Source organism: Ovis aries, chromosome 1 (genome assembly GCF_016772045.2).
Source record: "Ovis aries strain OAR_USU_Benz2616 breed Rambouillet chromosome 1, ARS-UI_Ramb_v3.0, whole genome shotgun sequence".
In the NCBI taxonomy this organism is placed as follows: domain Eukaryota; kingdom Metazoa; phylum Chordata; class Mammalia; order Artiodactyla; family Bovidae; genus Ovis; species Ovis aries.
In genome coordinates this window covers 195,390,893-195,407,128 of record NC_056054.1, presented here as the reverse complement: position 1 = coordinate 195,407,128, position 16,236 = coordinate 195,390,893, and the positions used below count along the sequence as shown (strand labels likewise).

At 43.3% G+C, this 16,236-nt stretch overlaps 1 protein-coding gene across 2 annotated transcripts in view; it reads right to left on the bottom strand.

Moving 5' to 3' along the window:
- The window catches only part of MB21D2 (Mab-21 domain containing 2), a 129,146-nt gene that overhangs the window by 38,840 nt on the left and 74,070 nt on the right, over window positions 1-16,236 (bottom strand). The window lies entirely within an intron of this gene.

Genomic DNA, 16,236 nt, shown 5'->3' with positions numbered 1-16,236 from the left:
ACATTCATCCATCACAAAAGTTCCAGGGTCCTTAGAGCGTCTAGTCTCACCACTTCATTTTCCAGATGACAACACTTAGAGATGAGAAAGCCAAAGCTATGCTGCCTATGGTTAAAATCCACAAAGCTAGTGAGTGTCAGCGCTTTGACCAGATCAAGGTCTCCTATTTCTTAGACCAGCACTGACATGCTGGTGCAAGAGTCAAGTTCGACCACACAGAAGTACTGAGAAGGGCTATAAATGCACAAGCCTAAATCCTTTAGAGGACAGCCTAATCGTCACACTAATACCAATAATCAGTTAGCATACAGTTTCTCTAGTTTCTCCTAAACAGATATGACAGAAGGTTACAATATGATAAAAGTCATTTTTGATACACTTAGAAGCCACTCTAGTATTCAAACGTTAAACTGGCATTTTTAAAACATTGCCACACTGAATATCCTGAGTTCTCTATTTACAGGCAGATGTAACCAGACACATTCAAATTTTTTAAAATAAATCAAGATTACTTGCAAAGAAATTGTTTAGAAAAGATTTAGTTTTAATTAATGCCATACAAAAATGAATCCAATCTGCTTTAAAAACATTGAGTTTGATAATAAATGTCTGATAATCCCTAAAATGAGTTGTAGCTGGAGGATTCCTAAGTGGGTATAATCACAGCTTAACAAAATGCATCTCTCCAAGATAAAGAGTACTCTTCTGGCTCAGAGCTGAAGGGACAGAAAAAGGTTACCCATGGCTGGTTTGGACTTCAAGATTCACATATCTGTACATAAAAAGGTTAATTTCGAAAGTTCAATACTTTTGCCAACCCATTTTATTCAAATCCATTTCTGCCTTTAAAGGAAAGTAACAGTAAAAGATGCTCAGTTGTGTCTGACTCTCTGCAACCTCATGGACTCTAGCCTGCCAGGCTCCTCTGTCCATAGGATTACGCCAGTAAGCATACTGGAGTGGGTGGCCATGCCCTCCTCCAGGGGATCTTCCTGACCCAGGGATCAAACCTGGGTCTCCTGCATTGGTAGGTGGCTTCTTTATCACTGAACCACCTGGGAGATCAGAATTTAAAAGGTGGAGAAAGTGTAACAGTCACGGAAGTAATCAATGACTCCTATATTAAAGCATAACAAAAATATTTCTCCTAGAAGGACATCTCACAGATAGCCTAATGACCTTTAGGGCAGAAAGCCCTGGGAGGTACACAGAGGAAAGTCCATCCAAGCATTCTTCCTCCCAATCTTCACCTTGTTTCAAGGAGCAACTTAAAAATATTACATCCTCTGAGCAGCCTTCCTCGATTCCCTCGAGTTACTACCATGTGCTGCCCCAAGCTTATCCCTGAATACACTCTGCTTACTTATCCAGCTCCCAATTAGAATGTCAGCTCCTGAGGGTAGGGGGCTGGTGGTGTTCTGGCCTATTTCTTTCTTTATTTCTAGTGCCCAGCACAGTAACTGGCCAGAGCAAACATCCAACTGCCTATTGAATGAATGGAAACAATGAATGGGGGGGAACAGAGGCTTGGATGAATGTGTGTGGGGGGAATGCAATTCATTTCAGACAAATTCTCTTGCCAGGCAAGTAAAAACACAGAGCCTAGAAGAGACCTCAGAGATCATCTGGCCCAACCCCCTCATTCTCCAGAAGCCAAGTAATCCTAGTATAATACTACATGAAATACAAGTGAATATTTCAGAATACATGTGAAAGAATATTAGGAGGAGCAAACAATCTAATAAACCAAGATACCAGCCCACACAATCTGCAAGCAGAATTTAAAGGATCACAGTGTTCACAGCACTAATTTTATTTGGCTTCTCATCAGTGCCTTCAAAAGTGTCCACTTACTACCCAGCAGTGTTAAGTCTCCCTCATTCAGGCTCAATTACTTAGCATGTAGATCAGGCAAGATTCTCCCTTCCTCTCCTGCCTGTGTTTCTCCAGCTTTTCAATGCTCATTAGCACCTCCAACAGAAGGCTGAGGAAATGAAACTCCCATTTATCAATGTCAACTGTTGAACCAGCAAATTGCTGGTTCCCGCCCCCACATGGAAGTGTTTGGACAATTCTGAATCAACAAGATGTTGGCAGCTGTGTTCCTATGGTTCAGTAATTGCATTGTTTCCTACTGTGCTTCACGGGTTGTGAAATGAATTTATTAAACAATCTACACAAAGGGAACATGGTGTGGGCTAGTGGAAGCAGCTCTGAGCTGGTGTTAGGAGACTGTTCCACTTTGGCCACTAGCCTTGACGTCAGTTTTTCTAGTCCTCAGGCTCCTAACTACCTAAGAGGATAATTCTGCCCTAAGTCGCAGAGAAATCTCTGGCACCTAAGCCATTGTCTTATGGTGCTTGACAGAATGCACTAGAATCTGTAATTGACCACTTCATACTGGAAGACAAGGGTTATGAAAGGAAAATTCAGTCCACACACATGAAGTATATAATGGAAGGGATTTAAACATACTTAGGGTCGCAAGAGTCGGACATGACTGAGTGACTTTGACTACTACTTGACTGCTAGTAGAGAAACCAATACTATTGTCTTTGGTAAGCTTGCCAGTTGGTGTTTTGCTAGCTGTCTTGGGCTATTAAAACCAGTCGGTGTTTTGTAAATCTGGTTGTGTGACAGAATGAGATGTTTAAATGAAGATGAGAAACACTTGGTATATTATTACAACTGTAAAAGAGGAAAAACAAGCAAAGTTTTATAAAATCAACCCTAAGCCTCGTTAACCTTATTTCCTTTAGTGTTAAACCAGACTCTCAAATCTCAGAAGGCAAAAGGGTTTGGGAACATCCCCAAAGAGCCGCCCTGCTGAGGGGTAGAAGCAAGAGTCTGCTCATTCGGCCCGTGTCCGACTCTTTGTGACCCCATGGACTGTAGACCACTGGGTCCCTGTGTCCATGGGATTTCCCGAGCAAGAATACTGGAGTGAGGTGCCATTTCTTACTCCGGGGGATCTTTCTGACTCAGGGGTTGAACCCGTGTCTCTTGCATTTCCTGCATGGACAGGCAGATTCTTTACCACTGTGCTACGTGGGAAGCCCAGGAAGGAGAGGCTCACTGGGCCCTAAACAGCTCAGGGTCTTTTTGGTTATTGGCGTATTTTCCTTTTTTCCCCCTGGATAATAGTGATGATAAGACTGGGAAAAAATATCTTCCCTCCAACTGGGAGTTTGGCGCTCATTCAGGGCCCATTGTTTCCAGTCGTTTCCCGTCCCTTCTTAAAAAGCAAAAAAGTTCAAGTAAGGCGGCTTTCTCTCAAATTAAGAAGCAAAATTCCACTCCGTTCCAAAGGCTGCAACCCATTATTTTATAAATAGGACTGGATTCAGGTCCACAATAGTTTAAAAGTCTATTCATAGCCCAGTGGTTCTGGCCAGGCGGTATAATGGCTGACACGTCATTACCCCAGGTTTGACCATTTCCACAATGGGTGTCATGACTGTTAGTGTGTGTCACACACAAACCCATGGCTGCCACACGGAGGCCCATCACAGCTGGGCTAGGTGCTTCAGTTCCCAATCTCCTATCTATACTGTGCAGAAACCCCGAGACGCAGGTACTAGATCACTATTTTGCAGACAGAGAAGTAGTAACTCAAGGGCATGAAGTAAGGAAGAGATTTGGGAACTCAAACCAGGACTGGCTCACTCCAAATCTCACCAGCTTTCTACAAGATATTGCTGTGACTCTCTGGGATAATTTGTTCTTTCTAGACTGGATGACAAAGTCCTGCAAGGCACCCTTCCAAATAAATTAATGGTCCTACACTGAGGTTTTTCTTCCCAAAAGTCAATGGAATATGTACATAGAAGTTCGTCGTTAGAGCTTTCTGTGCTCTGGTTTTGGCCGAATGCTAATTTACTCTCTAATGAGGAGTCCTCCAGCCAAACTGCAGGTCAACAGCCTGCTGAGCAGCACAATAGAGTGTGAGTTTTAAAAAGCCACCCATGGAGCTGTCTTCAGAGTTGAGGATCAACATTTAGTTCTCCCTGGCTGGAATGCACCGTGGACTGAGACAGGAGGCCAGGGTTCCAGCTTATTTTTGCCTCAGGACTGGGGCTGAGAAACCTGTATTGCCAACTCACAACCACTATAACAATTCATTGCCTCACCTGGGGCCTGCTTCCTCGTCTGCAAAATGGGGACTCTGGACCAACTGATGTATTTTTTAAAGTCCTATCTACTGAGGTAAGACTTATATACAATCATATCTACCCCTTTGAAAGATACAGTTTGATGAGCCTGACAGAAGTACACAGTTTTATAACTAGAGCCACAGTTAAGACACAGGAAGATTTCCATCATCCCCCAAAATGTCCTCATGTCCTTTTGCAGTCAGTCCCCTTCCCAAGCCCCAGGCAATCTCTGATCTGCTTTCTATCCCTATAATTTTATCATTTCCTAAAAAGCACACAGGTGAAAAAGTATGTAGCCTTCTATGACCAGCTCTTTCTTCTTGTTAATAGTATGGAATTAATACTCATTCATGCTGTTGAACTCATCACATCAATAGCTGACTTCTTATTGTTGAGCAGTGTTTCCCTGTATGGATGTGATACACTTTGTCCATGTACTCACCAGTTGATGCTCAGTTTGGGTGTGGCTACTTTTTTGCTAATGTGAATAAAACTGTAGGCCTTTGTGTGAAAATAAATTCCATTTCTCTTAGATAAATACCTACTTAATGGGAGCATGATAGCTGAGCCATTTGTTAAGTGTAGGGCATGTGTGTTTAACTTTCTAATCATGTGTCTCACTGTTTTCCCAGGGGCTGTGCCATTCTGCATTTGCACCAGCCACATATGGACTGGGTAGCCTCAGAGAATGACTGTGATGCCTATCAATGTCCCATGAATGCACTGACTCTTTCGGAGCAGAGGTCCCATCAAATGCATCTCGGTTGCCTTCATAGCACCAAAGACAGATGCAAAGTAAGTGCATGGACTCAATGCTGGGAGCCCTTTCCAGCTTTGGCAGTGCTGGCATTCTCTTCTCCCTTCTCTAGACATCTTGTTTTGTGACAGCGAACACTGAACACTTGCTTTAGGCTAAAATCAGTCTAGAAAGGCCTGCAAAACTGTGGAAACAAAACTGCAAAAATCAGTCTAGAAAGGCCTGCAAAACTGCAAAACACACCTGCTGGCTGTGTAAGGTAAAGGCTTTCACCTCCCACAGGCTTGACTTCCTCTTCTGCAAACTGGAGGTGATCATTACCTTCCATGAAGGTTGTTGGAATATTAAGTGATGTCATGATATGTGCTCAACACACAGAAAGTGTCCAGTAAATAGCAATTCTTACCTTCGAAAGTTATAAAGAAATGGGAGGTGATAAATTGGACCTCCTTCCAAAGGTGCCCAACAACAATTAGAAATGTGAAAATGGAGTGTTCTGCTTTTCACTGCAGAGACCTCACCATGTTTTCTGGATAAATTTAAAAGGGTCATAGAGCTCCCTCTCCACATGTTAGGTTGCTGCATTCATTCCACTCCTTATTTATACTGTATATGCTGCCAAGTCACTTCAGTCATGTCCGACTCTGTGCGACCCCATAGATGGCAGCTCACCAGGCTCAGCTGTCCCTGGGATTCTCCAGGCAAGAACACTGGAGTGGGTTGCCATTTCCTTCTCCAATGCGTGAAAGTGAAGTCGCTCAGTCGTGTCTGACTCTTTGCGACCCCAAGGACTACAGCCTACCAGGCTCCTCTGCCCATGGGATTTTCCAGGCAAGAGTACTGGAGTGGCTTGCCATTGCCTTCTCTGTGTTAAACATATACATAGAGAGCCACATACATACATAGTGAGAAATGAACAAAAGAAACACAGGTCCTCTCTTGTTGAGCTTACAGTCTAACACATTCCTCTTAACTGATGTGTAGGAAGACACAGGACAAAAATTTTGCCATGGGCAAAGAGGCAGAGCTTTCTAGATCTCAGCCAAGCAGGTTAAAGTGTGGCAGCATTGACGGGATTGCTTCAACTCGAATTTTCATTTTATTCAGGGAAATATGCTGTAGGGTCTAGAGTTTTTCTGAATGCTAATGTGTGTGTTTTAAAGAGGGAGGGAGAAGAAAGGCAAGCAAGGAGGATGGGAAATCCACTGATGGACATCTGAGCTCTGAATAATGCATTGACACGTTTCATTTTAAGCACTGTTTGTGTTCCATCCCACCCCCCACCCCCCACCCATGCCCTGCAAACTAACTGTGTGGATGTTTTGAGTGCCCAGCAAGCTGCCTGCCTAATGATGCCTGGGCTGTTAACAGCCTCATGCCTCTCTTTCCTTTAACCAATGTAGTGAAGGGCTGGTTTCCCTAGTCCCTTCCCCAAAACCATTAGTCTCTCAGCCAAAATAAGAGGAGGGGTAAGTCCCTTTGAGAGAGAGGAGCTGTGGTTGCTGAGCAGCCCTGTAGGAGGCCTGCGGGGGCTCAGTTCACTTTCCTACTAAAAAACTCCTTCCTGAACCAGGAGCCTAAGGCATCATGGGAGCTCGTTAGAATGCACTCTCTGGCTGGACTAGACCTACTGAGTCAGGGGACCCCAGGAGTGTGCAGGCACATTAAAATTTCAGAAGCGCTAGAATGGGATATAAATCCCAGAGTTTTCATTCCATTTTAAGAATCTGACCACAGTATATGAGATGGTCAAGCGAATTGGGACAAAATTATGTTGGAAAGGCAGTGTGGTGTGAATGAAACAGCCAGCTCTGATGATCTTCACTTTCTGATATTCACACCCTGTGTAGTTTCTGCCCACACTGAATCAGGGTCGGTCTACAGCAAATCAAATGTGTAGAAGTGACAGCATGAGGCTTATAGGGCAAGGTCATAATAGGCACTGCAGCACTTTCCTGGCTTGGTCCTTTGCATCACTTGCTTGTCACGGTAGAGGGGGGCATCACTATGCTGGGGGCTCTTACAAGAGCTTGTGGAGAGGCCCACATGGAGATACATTGGGGCCTCCCAGCACCATCTGTCAGTCATGTGAGCAAGTCAGCTCACAGGTGTAACCTCCAAGCCCAGCCAAGCTTTCAGGTGACTGCAGATCCAGTCAACACCTTACACGCTACTTCATGACAGACCGCAAGCCAGAACCACCCAGTTAAGCCACTCCCAAACACCTGATTCCAAGAAACTTTGTGAGCAAATCAATGTTTAATGCTATTTTAGTCCACTGAGGGCTTCCCGGGCAGTGCAATGGTAAAGAATCCACCTGCCAATGCAGGAAACAAGGGTTCAATCCCTGGGTGGGGAAGATCCCCTGGAGAAGGAAATGGCAACTCAATCCAGTATTCTTGCCTGGAAAATCCCATGGCCAGAGGAGCCTGACAGGCTATAGTCCATGGGGACACATGACTGAGCATGCATATGATATGAACCCACTGAGTTTTGGGGTATTGATTATTCAGTAACAGCTAACTAGAATGAGGACAGAGGGCTGGAGAGGGCTGGGTCTGAGACTAGGCTCCCCCAACTAGGAGTGGTTTTCCATCACCTCTTCACCTTCTTCATGCCTCAGAGGCCTCGTCTATGAAAGGAACAAACACAGTTCATCCAATCTTCGACCCCTTTGAATATACAGATGCACCATTATCATTACAAATCACTAGGAAAAGGGTAAAATTCATACAGCACTGGTTCTCAGATGCCTACAAACCTTAGAGACTAACATTGTGGGAAGATGTGCATCTTAAAGTCGATGGAATACAGGATGATGTGTGTTCTGCTCACCGCATGGAGATGGTAGGAGGATCAACAGTACAACAGGGGCAGAGTGAACCGATGGGCAGCATTCTGAAGCACCCTTGCTTGAGAAAGGGGAATGACGCTACGGTTCCAGACCAGCTAATTAAATGCGCTCTGCTGGGCTTCATCAGTTCACTTTTAATGCTCTTGCCTCAGGCTCCTATCACAATTTATGCTCAAAATGACTTCTACAAAGCCCAACTGAGAGGGAAAAACAGTCAAGGAAAACCATCTATGGCAGTGCTCCCTAAACTTGCTGGAGCATAAGAAACGACTTATTGCATTTGTTAAATATACACCCAGGCCCTTTGCTAGAGACTTTGATTCAATAAATCTGGGGTGGGCACTGGAATCTATATTTTAGCAAGGGCCCCAGGCAGTTCTTATGAACACACAAGATTTAAAACACTGATCAAAATGAGATAATATCCATCCACTTACTAGTATTTTTTCTTGCACCAAAGTATAACAGGAAAGTACAAGTCTGGAATGCCTTAGCTATGTCCCCTTGCAAAAAAAAAAAAAAAAAAAAAAATGCCTTCGACTTAGCATAAGGGTTTATTGAAGGTCAAAAAAAACAAAAGAAAGAAAGAAAAACTATCTTACCAAGGAGTTTGCCATTGTTGGAAAACTTACTGAAGTCATGGAAATGTATACTATTCAATGCTTATAGTGTAAACATTTGCATAATATTAAAGGAAATATATTAAAGAATGTATCTCCTGACAGGCTGACTGGTTTGTTTTTTTTTTAACTGAGGTATAGTTGATGTATAATATTATGTAAGTTTCAGATGTATAACAGTGATTCACAAGTCTTATAGGTTATACTCCATTTATGTGCATATGGTGCTAAGTTGCTTCAGTTCAGTTCAGTTGCTCAGTCGTGTCCGACTTTTTGCAACCCCATGAATTGCAGCACGCCAGGCCTCCCTGTCCATCACCAACTCCCGGAGTTCACTCAGACTCACGTCCATTGAGTCAGTGATGCCATCTAGCCATCTCATCCTCTGTCATCCCCTTCTCCTCCTGCCCCCAATCCCTCCCAGCATCAGGAGTCTTTTCCAATGAGTCAGCTCTTCGCATGAGGTGGCCAAAGTACTGGAGTTTCAGCTTCAGCATCATTCCTTCCAAAGAAATCCCAGGACTGATCTCCTTCAGAATGGACTGGTTGGATCTCCTTACAGTCCAAGGCACTCTCAAGAGTCTTCTCCAACACCACAGTTCAAATGCATCAATTCTTCAGTGCTCAGCCTTCTTCACAGTCCAACTCCTCACATCCATACATGACCACAGGAAAAACCATAGCCTTGACTAGATGGACCTTAGTCGTCAGTTGTTTACAACTCTTTGCAATCCTCCTAGGTCCATGGGATTCTCCAAGCAAGAATACTGGAGTGGGTTGCCATTTCCTCCTCCAGGGATCTTCCTGATGCAGGGATAGAGCCCGCGGCTCCTGCACTGCAAGCGGATTCTTCACTGCTGAGCCGTGGGGGAAGCCCTATATGCCACTTATACTTATTATAAAATATTATCTATGTTCCCTGCACTGTACAATATATCCTTGTAGCTTATTTTATACATAGTAGTTTGTGACCTGTTTTTTTTTCAATTACTCAGCAAAATTAATAAGCAACCATATTTTCCTTTTTTGCTTAGACTAAACAGGAACCTTTCCTGTTTCTAACCTTTGCTTAGACAGGAACCTTTCACCTAAAATTCATGCCCCCAAATGAAAACAATATTAACAATAATTAACATTTTTGATAGCTGCTGCTGTACAAGGCTTGTGAGGTCATGGCTTTGTTGTGTATTTTAATGGTCACGTTATAGTCAAGTGCGTTTTCTTAAGGTTTTCGAATCTTTTTGGAAGAAGGCAAGAGACAGATTTTAAAATCAATACTATTTGTTTTTGTTTTGTTCTGTTTCTAATCATGTTAAGACTAAACAACCACCAACCCGTTTCCAGGAACTCTTCGCCAAGTTACGTGGGTTGTCTCCTCTCATGCCAATCCCTTGGCCAGCTTTTACAATATTATAGGAACACTAACCACATCTTGGCGAGGAAAGTCGATTTCTGTTCAAGCCAAATACTTATGAGAATAAAGGGAAAATAATTTTAGAGCAGCTTCTCAAAAGCTTCTTCTTGTCTCTCGCTGGTGCATAACATCATTTTCTGACAATCTGGCCCAATACTGGCAGCTGAGGCAGGTCATTAAAATCTTTCCCTGTAAGAACCAAAAAACAACACCTTCCACTTCATTTTTCAACATCTCACTCATGTGTTTTCAGTTCTGCAACAGAATTTCATCCTTGAACTTCTAAATATCTCACAGACAATAATTAAGTCACTAGAAGCCTGCTGTGTAAAGGTCATTTTCTGACAGATGGGATACCGCTATAGAACATGGAATTTCTCCTCTTCCCCAGGCTGACAGAGCAAGACAACTCGGGGCAAGGATTTTCATAATCAGCATGGAGACGGTACACAGCAAAGCGCTTGGTCAGAGTGAAAGAATTGAGCTCAGGAACTCTGTGGTCCCTCAGATTCTCTGACTGAAACTCAGTCATTATGCAAGTAAGAACATCAAGCCCAAAGAACTGATCTCTCCCAAAGTTACATCCAAAAGGGAAGCAAGGCAGACAGAAATCCAAATTCTCTCTTTCCCCACCCACTGATTCTCCTTGACGTGACCTCTTACACACAACCTCTGACTTCTCCGTCAGATCCTTGTCTTACATTACCACTTCTCAGACCTTCCAATTTAGTTAATCATCTCCCTTGTTTCTCAACTCAGAATCAAGTTCTCTGGGAGAAACCTTCCAGCCTAGGGTAGGCTCCTTCATTACCTGCTCCCACACCTCCTTGACTCATATTCCTTGTAGAGAATGTATCCCTGCTTGCAACTGTATTCTCAAAACTGAAACTATTTCATGAAGGTCCAGCTTTCTCACTGAACTCCTTGAGAGTAGAAACATACATGTTGCTGTCATTCACTTCTATACTCCTAGTGCAGGAAACCTCACTCAACTGATTATTCACTGAATGAATACATTATTTTAAAACTCTCCAAATATAAGGAGTGGGTCAGCGGTACAAATATTCGGTCTCATGAATAGCAGAGATACAATAAAAGCAGCAAATCACTCCTATATAATATTTAAAGATACCTCTATTTTTGCACTGAGATAATTCACTCTATAAATAACACGTAATCAATGCTTAAACTCAGATGGCCCTGTTTCAGACTCTGAGAAAAATCGGGGCAGACTTCCTCTTTCAATGGATTCAACAAGGAAACGTTTATTATTTTAGCATGAGACTAAGACAAACTGGGTGGAGAAGGCGATGGCACCCCACTCCAGTACTCTTGCCTGGAAAACCCCATGGACAGAGGAGCCTGGTAGGCTGCAGTCCATGGGGTCACGAAGAGTCAGACACGACTGAGCGACTTCACCTTCACTTTTCACTTTCACTTTTCACTTTCATGCACTGGAGAAGGAAATGGCAACCCACTCCAGCGCTCTTGCCTGGAGAATCCCAGGGATGAGGGAGCCTGGTGGGCTGCCGTCTATGGGGTCACACAGAGTTGGACACAACTGAAGTGACTTAGTAGCAGCAAGACAAACTGGGACCACTATGTGCTTCTCACAGAATTTCACAGGATAGCCTGAAATTTCTGAATTATGTAGGCAACTGTTTTCTGCAACTGTTATGCAGACAACTGTTTTCAGGTAGAGGATACTTGAGAGGATTATTCTTACTCAATTTGCCTCTGTATCTTTAAAAAGTTTCATAAAAGCATGTAGCAATATTTGCAAATTTTATTCCATTTAATCCAGAAAAAGGGACAGGTCACTTCTCTGATCCACAATTCACTTACAGATTCCAAAAAGAAATGACGACAATTTGATATCATTCTTGGAACATTTTAACAATCTGTTGTGTCTAAGACTGTTCAATTTGGTATCAAAGATCGTTTCCAATTCTAACTCTGAAATTAAACTTAAAAAGTAAATGGCTCACTACTGTTTCTCTCTCTTTTCCACCTGTTTAAAAATAACAAAACTTTTGTCAGTCTGACGGTTTACTAGCCTTGATCCTACAACTCATGGTGAGAAACCTGTGCTTCTTAGGAAGACCAAGAACAAAGTGTTAAGAAAAGCCCTCCCTTGGACAAAAAGCTTTTGATTACAGGATGTCACTATTTGGGGAATGTTCTTAGCACATTGCCTGTGAAGCACCATTATATCTTTTCCTTCTTGGAGTTTGAAAAAATGTCCTACCACTCCTAAGTCGGGGTATCTCAGAGGTATTGGAGTGAGGCAACAGTGATGTCAGAGAATACGCTTAGATGCTCTGATTTGGCTTTGAGTAGATAGAACTGGGTTATAAATCAAAGAGAACCAATTATAAACACAGCACCATCCTTCCCCGGACCTCAGCTTCCTCCATCATTAAAGAAGGGGCATTACTTGTTCATCACTAGCATCCGCTAACTCTGACTCTACTAAGACACACAGAAAATCTCAGAGCTTGTTTCTGGGAAAGCAGAGAAAGGATCAGGTATCTTGAGGGAGTTTACTGTCTGCACTTCTACTAGAGCGGCCCCTGGGTGCCCCGCACCCCCTGCCCTCAGGCCATTGCTTCACAGTGGACTTCTAACACCCAAAGGTAATGTGGGTACTTGTTATGGGCTGAACTGTGTGCCCCTCACATTGACAGTTTGAAATGTGACTGTATTTGAAAACAGGGTCTTTAAAGTAGTGATTAGGGTGGATTCTAATCCCATCGGACTGGTATCCTTAGCAGAACAGGAAATCAGACATATGGAGACTCAGAGGGAAGGCCATGTGAGGACACATGGGAAGGTCTCAGGAGAAACCAAATCTGCTGACATCTTGGACTTCCCGCCTCCAGAACGGTGAGAAAATCAATGTCTGTGGTTGAAGCCACCCAGTCTGTGGCATTTTGTTACAGCAGCTCTAGTCAACTCATACAATGCTGAACTGATTCACCTGTTCAGTTGAGAACTTGAATCTTCTTGTATTTTTTCCTCCAATGAAAAACTAGTTCTACAGCAGGAAAATTAACATTCCCAAGGTCAAGAGTAGAGCTTATGAAGGGAAATGGGTAAGGTCAACAACCTGGACTTCTTTCCTTAAAAACAATACATATCCTAACAATAAAACATTGAAACTTGGCACAGGCATCAAAGAACTCATACTCAGGCCATAATAAGCTTGAATAACCAATTTTAGATTCAGATTATGGTATTTCACTGAATGAAACCCCATGGTTAAAACATGGCCTGTTTGTATCCAGAAGAGATATTAGGACTTTCTCCCCTCCAGAAAGCCAAGAACTTTCCTCCCGGGAGTGCTCACCACAGCTACTGGCTCTCTCCTCTGCTCTATTCTTTCCCGAAGGGGCTTCCTGAGACACACTCAAACATAAGCCTAACTGTTTTTCAGGCTAAAACTAGGCATGGGACTCAACATCTGCATTTGAGTCTATCTTCATTTTCCTTTCCCGGTCACACACAAGACATGAACAGGCAGTCCCCTGACCCCTAGGTTCCCTGCCAAGCCTGAGATGGGGCTCAGGGAGGGATCTAGCTGCATGCTCCCTACCACAGATGTGAGGCCCTGAAAGAGACTTCAAATGAAAGTATCCATACCACACCTTAATGGTCAAAACTGGCTTAAGGAAAAAGAGAATGGTTCTATTAATAATTCCCTGGTTCCTAAATAGACATCTTTCAGCAGTCTGCATCTGAACCATCTCAAAAGGGTTTGGTGTTTTTTGTTTTGTTTTTTTTTAATTCAAACTTCAAAACCACATCCTTAGGATGTTCTATTTCACAGGTGGAACCTTGGACTGTGACTTTTAAGGTGACCCCCAGGTGAGTATGGGCTTCCCAGGTGGCTCAGCGGTAGGGAATCCACCTGCCAATGCAGAAGACGCAGGAGAAGTTTGAAGATCCCATGGAGGAGGGCGTGGCACCCCACTTCAGTATTCTTGCCTAGGAAATCCCATGGACGGAGGAGCCTGGTGGGCTACGTACATGGAGTCACAAAAGAGGCAGACGCAACTTAGTCACTAAACAACAACAGGTGAGTATATAATTAGGAAACACTCAAAACTGCTGTACTTCTTTTTAGAGTTTAAAGAAAACAACTGAGAAGTAGCTGGTGTCTACAAATCATCATTCCTGTCACTGAGGCACCAGCCATCCAGTTCTATATTAACTTTATTCCCAGCTGATGCTAGTGGTAAAGAACAAACCCGCCAGTGCAGGAGATGTACAAGTTCGATCCCTGGGTCAGGAAGATCCCCTGGAGGAGGGCATGGCAACTCACTCCAGTGTTCTTGCCTGGGGAATCCCCATGGACAGGGGAGCCTGTTGGGCCACAGTCCTTAAGAGTCGTGAAGAGTTGGGCATGATTGAAGCGACTAGCATGCACTGTGAGACAACAGAATATCCCAAAACTCAGTGGCATTTCTTATCTCTCAATTTCTGTAAGTTGGGAATTCAGGTGTGGTGGGGTTGAGTATTTCTGGCTCAAGATTTTCTTTTTAACCAGGCTGCAGTTAAGACACTGGCTGGGGCTGCAGTCATCTGAAGGCTTGAGAGGGGCTGAATAAGCCACTTCCAAAGTGTTGACCAGAGGCCTCCATTTCTCACTGACTGCTGGCAAAGACCTTAGTTCCTCCCCACCTAGGCTTCTACGCAGGACATCCTAGGGCGATCTCTTCCCATGGATCAAGTAACCCAATAGAGACACAAAGGAGGAAGACACAGTGCCTTTCATGAGGCAGTTCCTGAAGTTATACATTATCACTTTCACTTTTCTTTATTCATTAGAAATAAGTCACTAAGTCGAAGCCACATGCAAGGAGAACAGAACAGGCCTCTTCTTTTAAAGGGAGAGTCGAAGAATTTTAAGCCACTGCAATTTCCACCACCTGTCATACTCTGAGAATGGAACAGGAACTAACAACACTAAAGCATCTCTGGTCTTGAGCCTGCCGTCAAGAAATTCTGAGAGCAGGGGTAGGAGAAAAGACCAGAGTACCCAATTATTCTTCTTCTTTTATGAAGTCAAGCTAGGGAACAGCCAGTTAGGTGAGGGGCAGAGGCACATAAATGTTAAATTAGAAGTCAAAAATGCTTCGTTGTGAGACCCAACTTCCTCAATTTTAGCTGTGGACCTCTCTTAGCCACTAAGCTATTACCCTCTTTATTAAAAAAAAAAAGGAAAAAGAAAGAAAATATTTACTACTGGTGGTGAGGGGATGGAGTTGGAGGCAAAAATTCTACAAATTTACAAAGAAGATAAACTCCACGACAGAGCTGGACAAATAGCAAAGTGCTAGACATAATTATAGTTATGATTACTAGCATGTTTCTCATAAGCAAAGGTATGCAGAGCAGAAGGTGATGAGGCCAGTCTATTCAGGTCGCCTTAACTCCTTTTGCATGTATCCTCTCTGGATTTGTATACTTTCCTTCTAGAAACAAACTAGCCCCTTAGTACTCTGTACGGAAATCCCACCCCTAGGACATGCATGTCACTGCTCTAAACTCTGTTTTCTTTCTGGTGGACATGTTGTACCTGTACTGCTTATAGAAACTGTGTCTACACAGGCCCTGCAAAATGTATCTCAACTGCTTAGTGCTACCTGATCAGGTAACTCATCTCCAGGACTTACAGTTGTGCCCCTGAATTTGCAAATGCCCACTCATACTGAAAGCAGGAACAGGAAGAACTGCAAATAAGTATGGACATCCTGGAAATATTCTGTGCCTATGGGGATGTCTATATACACACATTCAAGGATTATTTATCTAGACCTGATACATGCAAAAATAAAAACAAAACAGTGTGACAGAATTCTGCTGTGATCGGAACTGGAACTTCCTTGGAGCTCTGAAGAATCTGATTCAGGGTACAGTTGCCAAAGAAAATGTCAGTCTACACAGCAAACAACCTTATGACCACTGAGGAGTATGCAGGCATCTGAGAAAGCTCATTCCCAATTCTTTTTCAAATTCCTTTCTCCTTCTCCCCAGGGTTTTCAGACCCTTTAAAGAGATCCGAGAAATTCCACAGTTTGAGGGAAACTCATTGTGGTGAGGCATGTAATATTAAAGGATCCCATGGCCACGACAGGGAAGAAGGAAATGAAATGCATACCCATGCAGAGACGCAGAGACAAGAAAAGAGCCCGGAAAACAATACTCAAAACTCTTCCAGGCATTGAGGCGTGGAGGACATACCTAAATCCAAAGTATTGTTTTCAATGTATCTTTCATTAATAAGTCAAAAATTCAAGGAGTATTATAAGAATAGGTGTAAAGATCTCCCGCAGACATGAAAGATTCTCATGAGAGGGAACACAAAAACTGGAGGTGTTCAAGTCTTAGAAAGCCACCTGCCATGCTCCCTTTTTGCAGAGAATAAAGAGAGA